This window comes from Chiloscyllium plagiosum, unplaced genomic scaffold, assembly GCF_037043375.1.
Source record: "Chiloscyllium plagiosum isolate Xiang-an unplaced genomic scaffold, Cpla_swu_hap1 HiC_scaffold_34, whole genome shotgun sequence".
NCBI classification, from domain to species: domain Eukaryota; kingdom Metazoa; phylum Chordata; class Chondrichthyes; order Orectolobiformes; family Hemiscylliidae; genus Chiloscyllium; species Chiloscyllium plagiosum.
The window spans coordinates 46,143,765-46,160,151 of record NW_028270172.1 but is presented as its reverse complement, the minus strand read 5'-3'; the positions used below and the strand labels follow the sequence as shown (position 1 = coordinate 46,160,151).

At 39.7% G+C, this 16,387-nt stretch overlaps 1 protein-coding gene across 2 annotated transcripts in view; it reads right to left on the bottom strand.

The window, feature by feature from the left end:
* Positions 1 to 16,387, bottom strand: part of jarid2b (jumonji and AT-rich interaction domain containing 2b) — a 458,793-nt gene that overhangs the window by 224,992 nt on the left and 217,414 nt on the right. The window contains exon 1 of one of the 2 annotated variants that reach the window (XM_043719075.2): positions 6,224 to 6,243. The exons of the other annotated variant lie outside the window; for it this stretch is intronic. The gene's annotated coding sequence lies outside the window, so the exon portion shown is untranslated. Of the gene's footprint in view, positions 1 to 6,223; positions 6,244 to 16,387 lie in introns of those variants that run through there. 2 annotated transcript variants of the gene reach the window in all.

Sequence of the window (16,387 nt, the reverse complement as noted above, 5' to 3'; positions counted from 1 at the left end):
GTCTCCTTCCTATTGGAAGGATGTCATGAAACTTGAAAGGGTTCAGAAAAGATTTACAAGGATGTTGCCAGGGTTGGAGGATTTGAGCTACAGGGAGAGGCTGAACAGGCTGGGGCTGTTTTCCCTGGAACGTTGGGGGATATGGGGTGACCTTATAGCGGTTTAGTTTGCTTTTCAACTAAAAATGGCTACCTGAAAGATACCTGCCTAGATTTTCTGATTGGCACTGTTTTACTGCTGGCTGTAACCCTAGGCCATTTATTTTGAATGGATTGGCAATATTCTAAAATCACTCATGGCAGCAGGGATGGAGACCCATCAATAAAGTAGTGTTAGCTGGAAAAGATATTTCCAGACTCATTAAGTACACATCAGTAGGTATACTACCTCTAAAAATTGTGATGGAAACATAAGCTTATAAAGATTAATCATGCCAGAAACAGGTGGTGGGCAAAAGTTCTGAGGCTGAGGCTGTCATTCTCCATAGCATGTACAGCCAGCTTGAACTCTCAAGGGAGCTCGATCTTGAGATATTAAGGGGTTAATTTGCTCTGCTGACCTGCAAGAAATTGGATGCCCCGAGGTTAGGGTGGTAGGTTTCTCTGTCTTGCAGGTACAATGTAAAAAAATTGACATGGTCATCTCCTATTCAGAATCAATAAGAACATTGAAATTAAAATTCTGACTACACCCTGCAGTTTAAAAAAAAAACAATTTACAACAGATCTTGCCATTCAGGAATGATCTCAATTACATTGTTTCTGGAAATGGTCAAGTCTTCAGTGGCATGTGACTGTGAGTGTGTGGCTGGTGGTTGTCTTGTGGGCATTACTGACTGTGATGTAAAAATTTTGTATAAAGGAAGAACTGGTTCCTTTGTTCAGAGAGACACTGCTTCACAATGTTTACGAAGCAGCGTTAAGGGTTCCTCCAAAGCCTGAACTTGCTTAATCAAGTTTGGCTGTTCACAGAAGTGTCTTGCAGTCACATCAAGTGTGTAAGAATCTCAAAAAAAAGAGCCTAACAATCTGACTCTTAGCAACTTGAATGTTTCCCAAGCAGTAAACAGCAGCAAAAAATCAACTAACCCATTCAAGAGGCTGAGACCTGGATTGAAACTGAAGGTTTAATCTATGGATTGAGTCCTTCTTGTCACAGAACAAAGAACTATATGGCAAAGATAAAGTTTATTCATTCCAATTATGTGGGTTGTTTGATAAAAATTGAAAGATAACAAAATGGACATGGCAAATTGAGTTTAATGCGAAAAAGTGAGAGATGATTCACTTTGGAAGGAGTAACAGTTGGAAGGAGTAACAGGAATGCAAACGACTGACCAAGATTCTTGGTAATGTAGATGAGCAGAGAGATCTCAGTGTCCAGGTACCTAGATCCCTCAAAGTTGCCACTTAGGTTTATAGGGTTGTTAAGAAGGCAAATGGTGTGTTTGCTTTTATTAATAGAGGGATCGAATTTCGGAACCACGAGGTCATGCTGCAGATGTACAAAACTCTGGTGCAGCCACACTTGAAGTATTGCAAACAGTTCTGTCACTGCACTATAGGAAGGATGTGGAAGTTTTGGAAAGGGTTCAGAGGCATTTGTTAGGATGTTGCCTGGTATGGAGGGAAGATCTTATGAGGAAAGGCTGAGGGACCTTGAGGCTGTTTTCATTGGAGAGTAGTAGTATGAGAGGTGACCTAATTGAGACATAAAATAATCAGGGGATTAAACAGGGTGGACAGTGACAGCCTTTTTTCTCGGATGGTGATGGCTAGCATGAGGGGGCATAGCTGGGCGGCATGGTGGCACAGTGGTTAGCATTGCTGCCTCACAGCACCAGAGACCCGGGTTCAATTCCCGCCTCAGGCGACTGACTGTGTGGAGTTTGCACATTCTCCCCGTGTCTGCGTGGGTTTCCTCCCACAGTCCAAAAGACGTGCAGGTTAGGTGAATTGGCCATGCCAGATTTCCCGTGTTAGTGGGTTGCGCTTCGGCGGGTCGGTGTGGACTTGTTGGGCCGAAGGGCCTGTTTCCACACTGTAAAGTAATCTAATCTAATCTAATCTAAAGCTTTAAATTGAGGGGTGATAGATATAGGACAGATGTCAGAGGTAGTTTCTTTACTCAGGGAGTAGCGGGGCGTGAAACGTACTGCCTGCAACAATAGTAGGCTCACCAACTTTAAGGGCATTTAAATGATCATTGGATAGACATATGGACGAAAATGGAATAGTTTAAGTTAGATGAGCTTCAGATTTGTTTCACAGCTTGGTGCAGAGGGCTGAAGGGCCTGTACTGCGCTGTAATGTTCTATGTTCTAAAATGCATCGTTCCCACTTGGTACTAATGCAGTCTAGTTCCAAGGCTTAGAATACAATTTACACCCACAACTTTTCAATTCTGAGGCAACAGTACCCCAAGTGACCTAAAGATTAAAAAGACAATATTTTGCAGCTACTCCACATACTACACACAACACAATTCCACTCTTTGAGCAAATGCCTAATAAGGGATCTATGCTTTTTAAACAATCTATTGCATATCTTGTATTCTAATAAGAAGGTGGGCACTGAATGCCAGGCTTCCAGATTTGCTAGACTGTATTTTAATTCGGTAGTTTATTCTTTACTCACTTGTTACTTCATGAGTATTGTGCAACCAAGTTTCAAAAATTGCGGATTTTCAAATTGATTTGCCAGATGTTTCCAGAAAATCAACAGTTAAATTTGTTTGTAAAATTCAAGTCAAAATTGTTGATAAAGACGAGAACCATGTGGTGTTCCCAATTCCAAAAGTCCACAAACTACCATGAGTCTCCAAAAGATATATTAAAAAGTGCCCATGTATCCTAGAAGCCAGCAATTCAGTCAATATGTGCAGGTCTAGTAAATAGTTTTGCCCTCACTGGCTTTTAGGGAAAAGCTGTATAGACCAAACAACTTATGAGAGCCTGTCTTAGGTTTGTTAGACCTAGTATGCAAGCAGCCCCAGGGCATACACAGCAACAAAGGAGCCTTCCACATCCAAAGTTTTACCTGCACATCCACCAATATCATTTATTGTATCCGTTGCTCCCAATGTGGTCTCCTCTACATTGGGGAGACTGGACGCCTCCTAGCAGAGCGCTTTAGGGGACATCTCTGGGACACCCGCACCAATCAACCACACCGCCCTGTGGCCCAACATTTCAACTCCCCCTCCCACTCTGCCGAGGACATGGAGGTCCTAGGCCTCCTTCACCGCCGCTCCCTCACCACCAGATGCCTGGAGGAAGAACGTCTCATCTTCCACCTCAGAACACTTCAACCCCAGGGCATCAATGTGGACTTCAACAGTTTCCTCATTTCCCCTTCCCCCACCTCACCCTAGTTCCAAACTTCCAACTCAGCACTGTCCCCATGACTTGTCCTACCTGCCTATCTTCTTTTCCACCTATCCACTCCACCCTCTCTCCCCCCCCCCGACCTACCACCTTCATCCCCTCCCCCACTCACCTATTGTACTCCATGCTACTTTCTTCCCAGCCCCACCCTCCTCTCATTTATCTCTCCACCCTTCAGGCTTTCTGCCTGTATTCCTGATGAAGGGCTTTTGCCCGAAACGTTGATTTTACTGCTCCTCGGATGCTGCCTGAACTGCTGTGCTTTTCCAGCACCACTAATCTAGATACACAGCAATCAGGAGACTGCACCATCAAGAGGAGGCGGGGCTTGGCAAGTAGGGCAAAAGAATTGCTCCTACTGTTATCGGGTTTAGCCACAAAACTGAAGGATGAACAAATCCAGAAACTTAAATAGTTTATGCTATTATATTCAACAGTTTACAGAAATGCTGGCATAAGGGAATAAACAAATCTAAGAAAATTAATTTTGTAGTTAAACCTAAGCAACTTGAAATGCAACTGATCAATAATCCAATTTGAATGGTTATTTTAAGAGAATTTCCATTCCCATGTAAACTATATACTAGTGAATAGTGCTGCACAGAAGTATTAAACCAGAAAACAGATAAACCTTTCACTAGAGCTCTTTTGTGTGATTTACAAAGCAATGGTGTCACAAATCCTCTTTTCCTGGAGTACTTGCAGGGACTTCTTCAATGGTTAAGCCCAAATATTTTCTTATCAGAATCTATCTTAACATTCAACTCAACAGAAACCAGAAAACTTGCAACACAGAAAGCAAACATTTGACCCATTCTCAGTGTCAAGCTTTATTGGAGCAGTCAAGAACTAATCCCACTCACCACACAACCATACATCTCCCTGCAGTTTAGCTAATACGTCTTATAAAAAGAACACAGTTGCCTCCGCCTCAACACCTCCCTTTGACAAACTTCCACGTTCTAAAACCTCACCCAAATTCTTCAGGTGATGAATTCAAACCTGACCCTACTTCATCACATAATTCCTAATGAGGGGAAATGTATTTGCACAGAATCCTCTGATCCCCATAAAATGACCACAACACAGTAACAATCCCTCCCTATCATTCCATCATGAAAGCCCTTCAGTATTGGATCTTCTCTTACCCTTCTCAGTCTCAATGGAAAGCAGATTCAATACCTCTTCATGACCTCTGATTAGTAGGTCCACACCTTCATAACGCTGAGTAAAAGAAGTGATAAGGCATTGCAAATAAGTTCCAAATTCTGTATGTCGCGAAACAACACAGCCTAGTCGTGCCCCCACACTGGGACCTTGTGTTCAAGGCCTTTGGCTCCTGTATCTAATTATCATCTTTGACTCTTGCTAACATATTGCAAACATGGATATCGAGTAAAGGTACTTTCTAATTCAGCTCTTGTCGCTTCAGTTACCAAATAAATAACCCATACTCTCCAAAGCCATTTTCAAAAAATGAAATACTGGCGTGAAATACCAGAGGAGTGTTGCTGTTTGGCCATCACCTGAAGAGATTTTCAAATTATACTGAAGAATTTGGGGATGAATATACAGGGGGAAAGTAAAATAAAGTTAAGCAAAATAGATTTCATTTGGAAAAGGCAAGGCCTGTTCTACATACTTGAAAATACAATTAACAAAGTATATGCTTAATATTCAAAATGCCAGTAAAGATGGCAGGTACATTGACTCAGTCAAATGATGAACTAAGGATATGTTAAATACATTTAGAGCTGTGGCATATTTAAATTGTTTTTCCCTTTACACAGCTTTGGAATATTAAACTGCAAGAATAATTTACAGCAGTCCCTTTTCCTATCCCCAAACAGATTAAATTAAGCATTTTAGCATTGGTAGTCACATAAACTTCGGCAAGGGCCATAATAGATATCCAACAAACCCAAGAATCCTAGATTAAGGAGAAAAATAGGTGCAGGATTATGACATTTCTTGCTGCAAGTGTAAAGAGAGTACTATAAATAGTCAAATAGCCCTGAAACCCATCGCTCAGCTCATACACAAGGGATAAGTATCTAAAAGACTATCACTATCTGGGCAAATTCATCCTGACAACAGATACATCACTTTCAAAAAAAAGAAACTTTACATTTTATATAGTGGTACATGGGGACAGGTCCCTTTTTAGTAAAATCAATCGAATGAGTTGACTTTCTGCTGCAAGATTTGTTGACAAAAAAACTGGTTCATCGTACTCGTTTTCAGTGGTAGAGACACCACTGTCTGAAGGAGATTTTTTTTTGAGTTCATTCTGCTCAACAAAATTGCCTGGTCATGAAATTGCTCTGAAGGGTTAACAAAGAATGTTAACAAAGGAAACATGTGAGTGCATGAAATACTGCATTCATGATGTCCAGACACTGCTCATCATTAATAACAAATGCTTCCCTGCCATCACTTGCTGCCATAAATATTAACAGTACACAAAATTAAAATCAAGGGACAAAATCAACACAATGCCATATACATGAAAATGCAGCAGTGCATAACACATCCATGAAGATGAGCATTAATGGAGACAGTGAGCTGGTTTAGCTGCACGACAGGAATGAGTTAAATGCACGCATATCAAAGGCAGTCAAAAGCTATACATTATCTCGAAAAAAAAAACGCTGCAGAGCATTCAAGCCATCATTTATAGAATTACTGGAGTCATATATGCTGAGCCCTTGTTTTACATATCTATGTAACCTAACGTTCCTTTAGATCAAAAAATAAATCAACAGTGACAGTTTAACAGTACACAACCCTTCCCAACATCTTTCTTCAACAATCTACATTTTTGCCCGGATCATGCACCTTGTAATGTGGTAGAGGTCAGGTGGTGGATGGTAGACATCGTCACAGCCTCTGCCGATGGCATTTTCTGGTCTGTTTACTGAGCCACTAAAGCAGAATTCAAAATGAACCCCCGTTGATTTCCACTTCCTTCAGCCTGATTCTTCACTGCTGTTGAACGCTGCACCACATGACCCAGGTGAGCTAAGCAACTCGCTGGTTTAAGGAATCCGAGGTGCGAATACAAACAGAGCCTTGGATTTTTTTTAAAAAAACAAGCAAGCTCTTCCGGTCCAAGACAGGCTACAATTTTAACTGAAGTAGCTGTATTCACTTTAGGAATTTAAGGAAACATGCAGATTTAAAACTGCAGTTTAAACAAAAGGCATATTTATTGCTAATTAGTACACGGGCTGGCTAGTCAAGCCTTTGAGAATTGCATCCTTTACATGTCAGGCTAACATCTGCTGTGGCTCAGCCTGAAAAGATTCACGTGATCACCGCACAGCTTCAGTTTACCAGGGAAATTTGTTAGAAGCAATCCTACAAATTAACATTGTAGGTTTTCTCTCTCCTTGCTTCACTATTCTAACTTGGCTTCAGCATTGCTTTTTATAGGTCCAATATCTTTTTGCAAGCAATCCGCAATTTCAAATGTATTTAAAAACAGGAGTACTCATATTTCAGTAATCTGAAAATTAAACCAAATAATTGCGAAGGGACTCCAATGCATATGGCAGGTATATAAACAAAAGGACAATAATGATCCGAGGTGACAATACAAGTGAAAAATTGGTTTTGCCCAATTAATTGGAAATAAATTACTAGATGCAATTACATGTTTCCAGACATTTTGTTTTGTTCATTGCCCAGGTAGGATTTAAAAATGCAAGTTGCAGACAAGCTGTCACCAACCTAATTCCCCCCACCCCCTTTTCTACGTACAGACATGTTGTACTTTGTAATGGCAACATACAGCTTGTCCAGTGTCCTTCTGTTTTCTACAAGTTGGCAATGACAACCAAGCTGCCTGGCAAAAAATCAAAACAAGGCCACAATAACTTTTCTAGAGTAAAAACAAACTCTCACTTTGATCACAAATGCCACTTCACATCAATGACAATGCATGAGGACAAGACATCTTCACAGCCAAAAAATAGTCATAAACCAAGTGCACCCTAAAGTGATTTGAAGAAAATTTTCAAAAGTGAGAGGGAGAGAGATATTTTAACAGAGCAACAATGCAGAACATGTAGGCTATTTCCTTATTTTCACCCAAACTATCACACATCAGACAGTGGTGTCAATAAGACTAGCTCCTTTTTCTTGTTGAGTGCAAGGGAGTATGTCCACTTTCTTTATGCAGATATGATGCAGGGAGCAATTAAAACAGGTGCTCTTCTATGCCAAGTAAAGGATTAATCATTCTTCTACTTTGCCCAGCAATGTTTAGATCAATGGCAGCATTCGTTTTCAGCTCAGCATAAAGCAGAGTTCCACCCAAGAACCTCCCTAGCATATCTGGCTTAGTGCCACACCATAATGGAAAAGAAAAGCTTTTCTTAAACATATTAATTTGTGACTATAAAAGATAAAAATCTTTACAAACTTTTGCAACACTTTACACCTGAAGCAGAAAGACTCAACATGCTAAAGCACTTATTTTCATAATAATAGGTTTCTTGATTACTAGTTAAATAAATCACTTGAGGGAAAAAATAGGCAGACAAATAATGCTACTAAATGGCTTCACTCAATATCATTCTCTTCCCTCAAGAAATATCTAACATCATCTCTATTATAACCAGAATGAGTTTGTCTACAACTTAAAGAAAATAGCATAATTAAACCAAAAGAAATTTTCCAAGATGTTTCAAGGAACAAACCAAAGCGAGAGATTAACCCAGATAAGGTGACAGCACAAATGCCAAAAAATGCTTGGTCATTGAGGAAGGTTCCAAGAGATTCTGAAGAGTCATAGTAGAACTTGACATGATAACAAATTATCATTGCTTGGTGTAAGAACTAGAATAGCCTGTTCCCTAGTTGGTTCCTCAGTGGTCCAAAACAATTTTTTTAAAAAAACACTCCAGGACTTTAGCAACAACAATGTGACTGCTGATGTAGTTTCCCTAGTCTATATGTCGATTAAAGTCAATTATGGTTACTATCATTCCCTTGTTATATAGATCTCCTGCTTTATCAATAATGTTTAGACAACCCCATTACTGTTCTACATGTTTTCCCCTACAAAGTTAATGTTTCAAGTCCAGTTTGATTCCTCTACAGTTGAAGAGTCAGACCAGACTCTCAATGCTAAATGTTTCTCTCTCCATAAAAGCTGCCAGATCAGCTGAGTTTCTCCAGCACTGTGTTTGCTTCAGGTTGTAAAAGATGTCTTAAAGGAGGAAGGAAGGGTGAATAGGCAGAGGGGTGTAGGGAGGGGTTCCAGAACTTGGACCCTGTGCAAATGAAAGTACAACAATGATGGGGCAACTAAAAGTAGAGGAGCACGGGAGTCCAGAATTCCAGGAACAGAGATGCCCTCTACATATGAAAGCTCGAGGCAATTATAGACATAGGGATGTTTGCAGCTGTTCATGACCGAGAATTTGAAAAACAAACCAAAAGGAAATGTAGGTTTGCATTTAGGTGATAGGAGAGTGGTGCTTAGAGTGAGTATGGTCAACAGCAGCACAATATTGAATTGTGCACCAAGTTAACAGATATATGTAGAAACTTCAGATGTCAATTACCAGCTATCCAAAAATAAATGTCAAAATCAAAAGGATCTTGCAGTGGTAGACCATATAAAAAGACCCAACCTCCAAGCTAGACAGACCACATGAGAAAGCCCACTCCCAATCAAACTGCACAGGAAACATTTCTCCTCCCTCCTCCCCCCAGTACAGACTGGTAAGGAGGTTATAGATATATACAGAGAAACCTTGATTATCCGGCATTCGATTAACCGAATTTCGGATTATCGGAACAAGATCGCAAGGTCCTGATGCTTGGCTAACTATGTTATCCAGTATTCAATTAACCGAACAAGATACCACCCTCCTGTGTCCTTCAGATAATCGAGGTTTCTCTATATTAGACCTACCAAACAGATTTCTCCTGTACTCTACTCATTATCATGCGGATTAAGGGAACACTCAGCACTGGCCAACTATTAAATTGACAGGAGGTTGTCAGTGCTGTTTTGCGAATGCACACGAAGTGGCTGACACAGGAGAGTATTCAGCCCGTTGTTTCCATTCCAATTCTCTACAAGAGAAATTCTAGTCCCATTCAGCCAGACTTTTCCCAAAAGCTCTCCAATTTCTCTCTAGATAATTATCTAATTTTCTATTGAAATTTTTACTTGAACATAACTTAAAATTTGAGCAATAAATTCAGTTTAAACCAACCAGAATTTTACCGTACTGTCAGTCATTCATATATTGTTGGACTGAGTCATGACACTACTGATCAAACAAACACAATAAGTCTTATGCAACATACACAACAGCTGGTGTAGCAACATCAGACAACATGAACATATATTTTATACATATATACTCTATGAACAAAACAAAACAAATTCATGAATTGGTTTCCAGGCAGAATTGATAGTAATCTCAGCTTAAAACTTCAATAGGAAACCCAGGGAGAAAACCTTGGCACAAAATAAATAGAAATATGGAACACAACATCCACGACAGGTAGTTAAAAATTGATTTCGTGGAATTGTATACCTTAAGAGATTTTTAGAACACTAAGTGCTTAAGGAGGAGTAGATAGGTTTCTGAAATATCAGGAAGGTAACAGCAATTAAAAGACAATTAGACATTTATATAAACAGGAAAGGGTTTATAGGGATAAGGACCAAATGCAGGCAAATGGGACTAGTTCAGCGAGTTTTGAGAAGTTTTGTAGCTCAGGTTGAGGTTCTGGGTGTAGGTTTGTTCGCTGAGCTGGAAGGTTTGTTTTCAGACATTTCAACACCATACTGGGTAACATAATCAGTGAGTGTCTGGATGAAGCACTGGTGGCATGGCCCACTTTCTATTTGTGTGTTTCGGTTTCCTAGGATTGGTAATATCATTTCCTGTCCTTCTTCTCAGGCGGTGGTAAATGGGATCCAAGTCAATGTGTTTGTTGATAGAATTCCGGTTGGAATGCCATGCCTCTAGGAATTCTGTTGCGCATTTCTGTTTGGCTTGTCCTAGGATGGATGTGAGACCCAGTCTAAGTGGTGTCCTTCCTTATCTGTATGTAAGGACAGTAGTGAGTGAGTCATGTCGTTTTGTGGCTAGCTGATGTTCACGTATCCTGGTGGCTAGTTTTCTGCCTGCTTGTCCAATGTAGTGTTTGTTTCAGTCCTTGCAAGGTATTTTATAAATGACAGTAGTTTTTTCAACAACATCAACCTGGCCAAGGAAACTCTGACTACACTATAAGAAGAACCAAAGACACATACACCAAATACCACTAACATCATCAGCAAGGTCAATATCATCAAGCTAATGGACCTATATCTTATCACCCGCTTCACCTTCAACAACAAAACCTACAGACAAACCAACAGAACACCTATGGGATCTCCGATATCAGGGTTCTTAGCAGAGGCAGTAATGCAGAGACTCAAACAAACAGTTCTGCCAACCATCCAACCCAAACTTTGGATCTGTACATGAATGACACCTTTGTCATCACTAAATGAAACAGATTAGAGGAAACCTTCAAGACCATCAAAAATACCTTTACTGGCATAAAATTCACTAAAGAGGAGGAAAACAACAACAACAAACTGCTATTCCTAGATGTCACAGTACAGCAAACAGCCAATGGGGAACTTCAAACCAGCGTCTACAAGAAAACAACACATATGGACCAAATACTGAACTACGGAAGCAATCATTCCAACACCCACAAACGAAGCTGCATCAGAACATTATTTCAAAGAGCTACCATGCACTGCAACACAGACAAACTGCGCATAGCAGAGGAAAATCACCTACAAAGTGTACTTAAAAAGAACGGGTACCCAATGGACACAATCCACTAATTTCTCAACAACAAACAAGCATATAAAACACGTCCAGAAACCCTGGCCACTCTCCCCTACATCAAAGACATCTCAGAAATGACTGCCAGACTACTCAGACCCCTTGGCATCATGGTAGCCCACAAACCCACCAACACACTAAAACAGCAGCTAATGAACTTGAAAGACCCTATACAGACAACAAGCAAAACTAATGTCATTTACAAAATACCTTGCAAGAACTGTAACACACACTACATTGAACAAACTGGCAGAAAACTAGCAACCAGGATACATGAACATCAACTAGCCACAAAAAGACATGACCCATTCACTACTATCCTTCCATACAGATGAGGAAGGACACCACTTCGACTGAGACAACACATCCATCCTAGGACAAGCCAAAATAGAGACACGCACAAGAATTCCTAAAGGCATGGCATTCCAACCAGAACTCTATCAACAAACACATTGACTTGGAACCCACTTACCACCCTAAGAAATAGAACAGGAAATGGCATCACAGGAAATGACGTCACTACATGAAAATAAGTCACCAACCCAAGGAACCCTAAACACACAAATAGAAAGCTGGCCCTGGCACCAGTGCTTCAACCAGAGGCTCAGTGATGATGTTACCTAGTACGGCAATGAAACGTCTGAAAACAAACTTTCCAGCTCAGCAAGCAAACCTACATCCGGGACTAGTTCAGTTTGGGAGACCTGGTCAGCATGGATGCATTTGGCTGAAGGTGCTGTTTACATTCTGTATGACTCTATGACTCTAACAACTTTCATTTATTGCAACAGTACACATTTGGTATAGAAAAAAAAATTAAGTGACCATAGGAGAAAAGAATTGGATATTGAGTCTTTGAAAGAAACAAGATGACTAACAAACTTGTTTGAAGAAATTGTTTTTAAAACTTGGTTCCAGCAAGAAAACAACTGCCACTAACAGATATACTGAATCAAAGGAAACATACACAGTCAGAAAATCAAACTTATGAAGTGGGGAGTGTGTCAGAGGTGAAGATGTTGGTCATACAATGATCTATAGATGACATTAAACTCAATAAATGGATATTAAAAAATCAGATTAGATCAACCAGATTCAATGTCCAAGGGAAGATCTTTTGGATCAAACATCAAGCCTTAGTTCTAATGTGCTCCCTAAGGTGTGTGTTATATATTACATAACACTATATTGAAGAGCAGAAGAGTTACCTAAGTGTCCTGGTCAATATTTATCACTCAATCAATCAATGTCACAAAAACCTTCACAATGCTGTATGAGAGACCTTGTGCAGAAAGCCAAATGTGAGGCACTGAGCCATGATGTTAGAAGCCAATAATTGCTTAATTTCAAGCCATCTAATGCAGATTACAGGGAAATTACATTTTACATTACATGTCTTCAATATAATATAATCGACAAAGAAAATGAACAAGAGCGTCAATAACAACTTATGGAGGACAATGAGTGGAAATCCTTTGTGGAAATCACCTACTCTAAAATGCATTGCAAACAATGGTATCAGAACTTTAACAATATTAAACTTTTCGTAAATAATCATTAAGAAGGACTGAAAGTCTGAAGGACTGCATTGTCAATCTAGTCCCAGCACTCCACAGGAATCACAAAATATAATGAAATACATTTAGGCTCTAAACAAGTGTCTTAATAAACATAATTATCCCTCCATAGGTTTCTAAGAAAAACATGCAAATACTCCACAATTCATTCTTCAGGAAAATAAACAGAAAACAGATTACTGGTAGGGATTAACTTTCTGAAATCAAAAAATAAATTGGGACAGTGGGTTATTTTTAAAGACAAAAGGATGAAGCACATGATGTTTGAGTCTATTGCTCTGATGTTCTGGCATATGTGACCCAGTCATTAATCATGGGCATTTGTTTCTGAAGTCACACAAACACAATTTACTCAGTACATACTTTTAAAAGAAAGAGCAAACAGGTTTCACCCTGAATTCAACAAGGTTTTCTTTTCAGAAATGTGTGTTCTCAACTGGCCAGCTTAGCAAGTTTTCTCTAACCAAACCAGACAAAATAAGAACCATTCCCAAAGCAAGACTCTACACAAAACAACCCTAAACAAGTGATTATAGCAAAACAAGGAGTTGTCATCTGTTCATGTCATTTACACAAGCCTGGTTTAAAAGTCTTCACTATCCACATGGAATTTTCATTGACCTCCTTGAAAGAAATGAGTGCATGTATGTTCATAAGACACAGTAAATCCACTTGTCACAATTCTTCAAAAACCGAAGTCCTCCAAATAACATTAAACATGAAAAGTCTTTGTAACAAAAGTAATAACAGAAGAGAATAGGTTACATGGAAGTACTAATCTTTTCAACTGGAATATTTAAACAGTCTAAGAAATTACAACATTAAATAATCAATTATGTCCTTTGGACTTCCCATTAGCTCACTATTTTGAAATCCAGATTTTCAAATGGCAGTTTGGATAAAGCCTAAACTGCAGTCTGCCATACCTCATTTGTAACTAATAGGGTGTCAACACAATAGACCATGATTTAACAGCTGAAGGAAAAATCTGTATATGACCATTTCCAAAATTTCTTCCTATTCAGAGAACGCACTTCTGTCTCCACTGAGCACTAAATGAGACATACACAATGTACATTGCCTAGCTGCAGTGCTGCAGGTTTACAGAGAAATCATTTACAGCATATTACAGGAAAATTCCAGACAGCAAATTTAATCATTTGTATGAGCAGTTCTGAAAAATATGTTCCTTGCAAAGCAACAGATGGCGATTGTTTATTTCACCTAGTTCAACAGAGAAACAACCACACACCTAATACTACATTTTTAAAAAGTAGATTTGTTCTTTCATACCCAATTCTGTTTGCCAACACTTCCCAAGAGGAATATGCCCAGTACAAAGACATTTAAAGCTCAAAATACTGCTGACTTTAACTGCCATTTCAATAATATACTGCAGAACCCACTGTTTTTTAAATCAACATCATCTATGAACATTTGCTCAAAGATGTACATTCAATTTGCTGTCCAACAATAATTTACAACCATGTTACAGAAGCTGTTAAAGAACATCTTTTCAAGTGGGGATTTTAAGAAAAATCTCATGGTATTGACCATGAGTTCAGTAATGGATCTTCAAAATTTGTATCAGGAGATCTGAAATTAATAATCAAAGGTGCTCGAATTGCTTTCAGAGCACCACTGAGCAACTGTTAACAAACACTTAGAATACAAAGTCTACACTGCTGATCAATTGAGCATGGGCCCATGAACCAAACTTACTTGCCTGCAGAAAACAATGTCATCATAATAAGTAAGGAGGTTATTCTGATTGTTAAGGTTCCAGTTGGAAATACTGTCCAATTCCAGACACCAGACTTTAGGAAGGATATCAAGCTTTAAATGGGGTCCAGAGAAGATTTATCAACATAACACAAGAGCAGTTATCTGTGAAAAAAACAAGATAAACTGGGATTTTTTTTCCCTTAGAACAAAGAAGTGGGATTTAATAGAATCAAATCAGGAGAAATGGTTTTCATCGCCAGGAGGATCAGTATCAGAGGTCACAGATTTTGCTAATTATAAACAGAAGTACACAGACATGAAAGGGAAACTAAGTAGTTTAATTTCTAAAGAGAACTGGAATTGTACTCAAATGATCATTTTCAGGATGAGATGGAAAGAACAGGAATGGTAGTAACCTGTTAGGTATTCCAAATAGCTGAAATTGACATGGTGGGCAAAATGGTCCGATTTTATACTACACCTTAAATGGGGTATTATCACCCTCTAAAGGTTCCAACATTTCTTCAGGAAGAGGTGGTTTTCAAAGCCTGCCAATGCAGCCACAATATTAATACTATGAACAGATCGGTTCTGCCAGATACACATTGTTTCCAGTCAGTAACAGGCAGGGTGATTCAACCCACACAGAAGTGAGCACAGCAGTCAACGCATTTCCTCCAATAGCCAGAATTGGTCCCATATCAAGTTTCTAATTTCTATTGGTTATATTTCGAGAGGTGGCATCAAACCAATCCAACTTAGAAGATAAACCCTGATCCAGATCAATTGCATTCACATAGCTCAGAAGAACCAAAAAGACTGCAGAGACATCATCGAGTCATAGAGATGTACAGCATGGAAACAGACCCTTCAGTCCAACCTGTCCATGCCGACTACATATCCCAACCCAATCTAGTCCCACCTGTCAGCAACCGGCCCATATCCTTCCAAACCCTTCCTATTCATTTACCCTCCAAATGCCTCTTAAATGTTGCAATTGTACCAGCCTCCACCATATCCTCTGGCAGCTCATTCCATACACATACCACCCTCTGCGTGAAAATGTTGCCCCTTAGGTCTCTTTTATATCTTTACCCTCTCACCCTAAACTTATGCCCTCTAGTTCTGGACTCCCCGACCCCAGGGAAAAGACTTTGTCTATTTATCCTATCCATGCGCCACATAATTTTGTAAACCTCTGTAAGGTCACCCCTCAGCGTCCAACCCTCCAGGGAAAACAGCCCCAGCCTGTTCAGCCTCTCCCTATAGCTCAAATCCTCCAACCCTGGCAACATCCTTGTAAATCTTTTCTGAACCCTTTCAAGTTTCACAACATCTTTCCGATAGGAAGGAGACCAGAATTGCATGCAATATTCCAACAGTGGCCTAACCAATATCCTGTACAGCCGCAACATGACCTCCCAACTCCTGTACTCAATACTCTGACCAATAAAAGAAAGCATAACAAATGCCTTTTTCACTATCCTATCCACCTGCGACTCCACATTCAAGGACCTATGAACCTGCACTCCAAGGGCACTCCCTAGGACCTTACCATTAAGTGTATAAGTCCTGCTAAGATTTGCTTTCCCAAAATGTAGCACCTTGCATTTATCTGAATTAAACTCCATCTGCCACTTCTCAGCCCATTGGCCCATTTGGTCCAGATCCTGTTGTAATCTGGGGTAACCCTCTTTGCTGTCCACTACACCTATAATTTTGGAGTCATCTGCAAACTTACTAACTGTACCTCTTTTGCTCGCATCCAAATCATTTATGTAAATAACAAAAAGTAGAGGACCCAGCACCGATCCTTGTTGCACTCC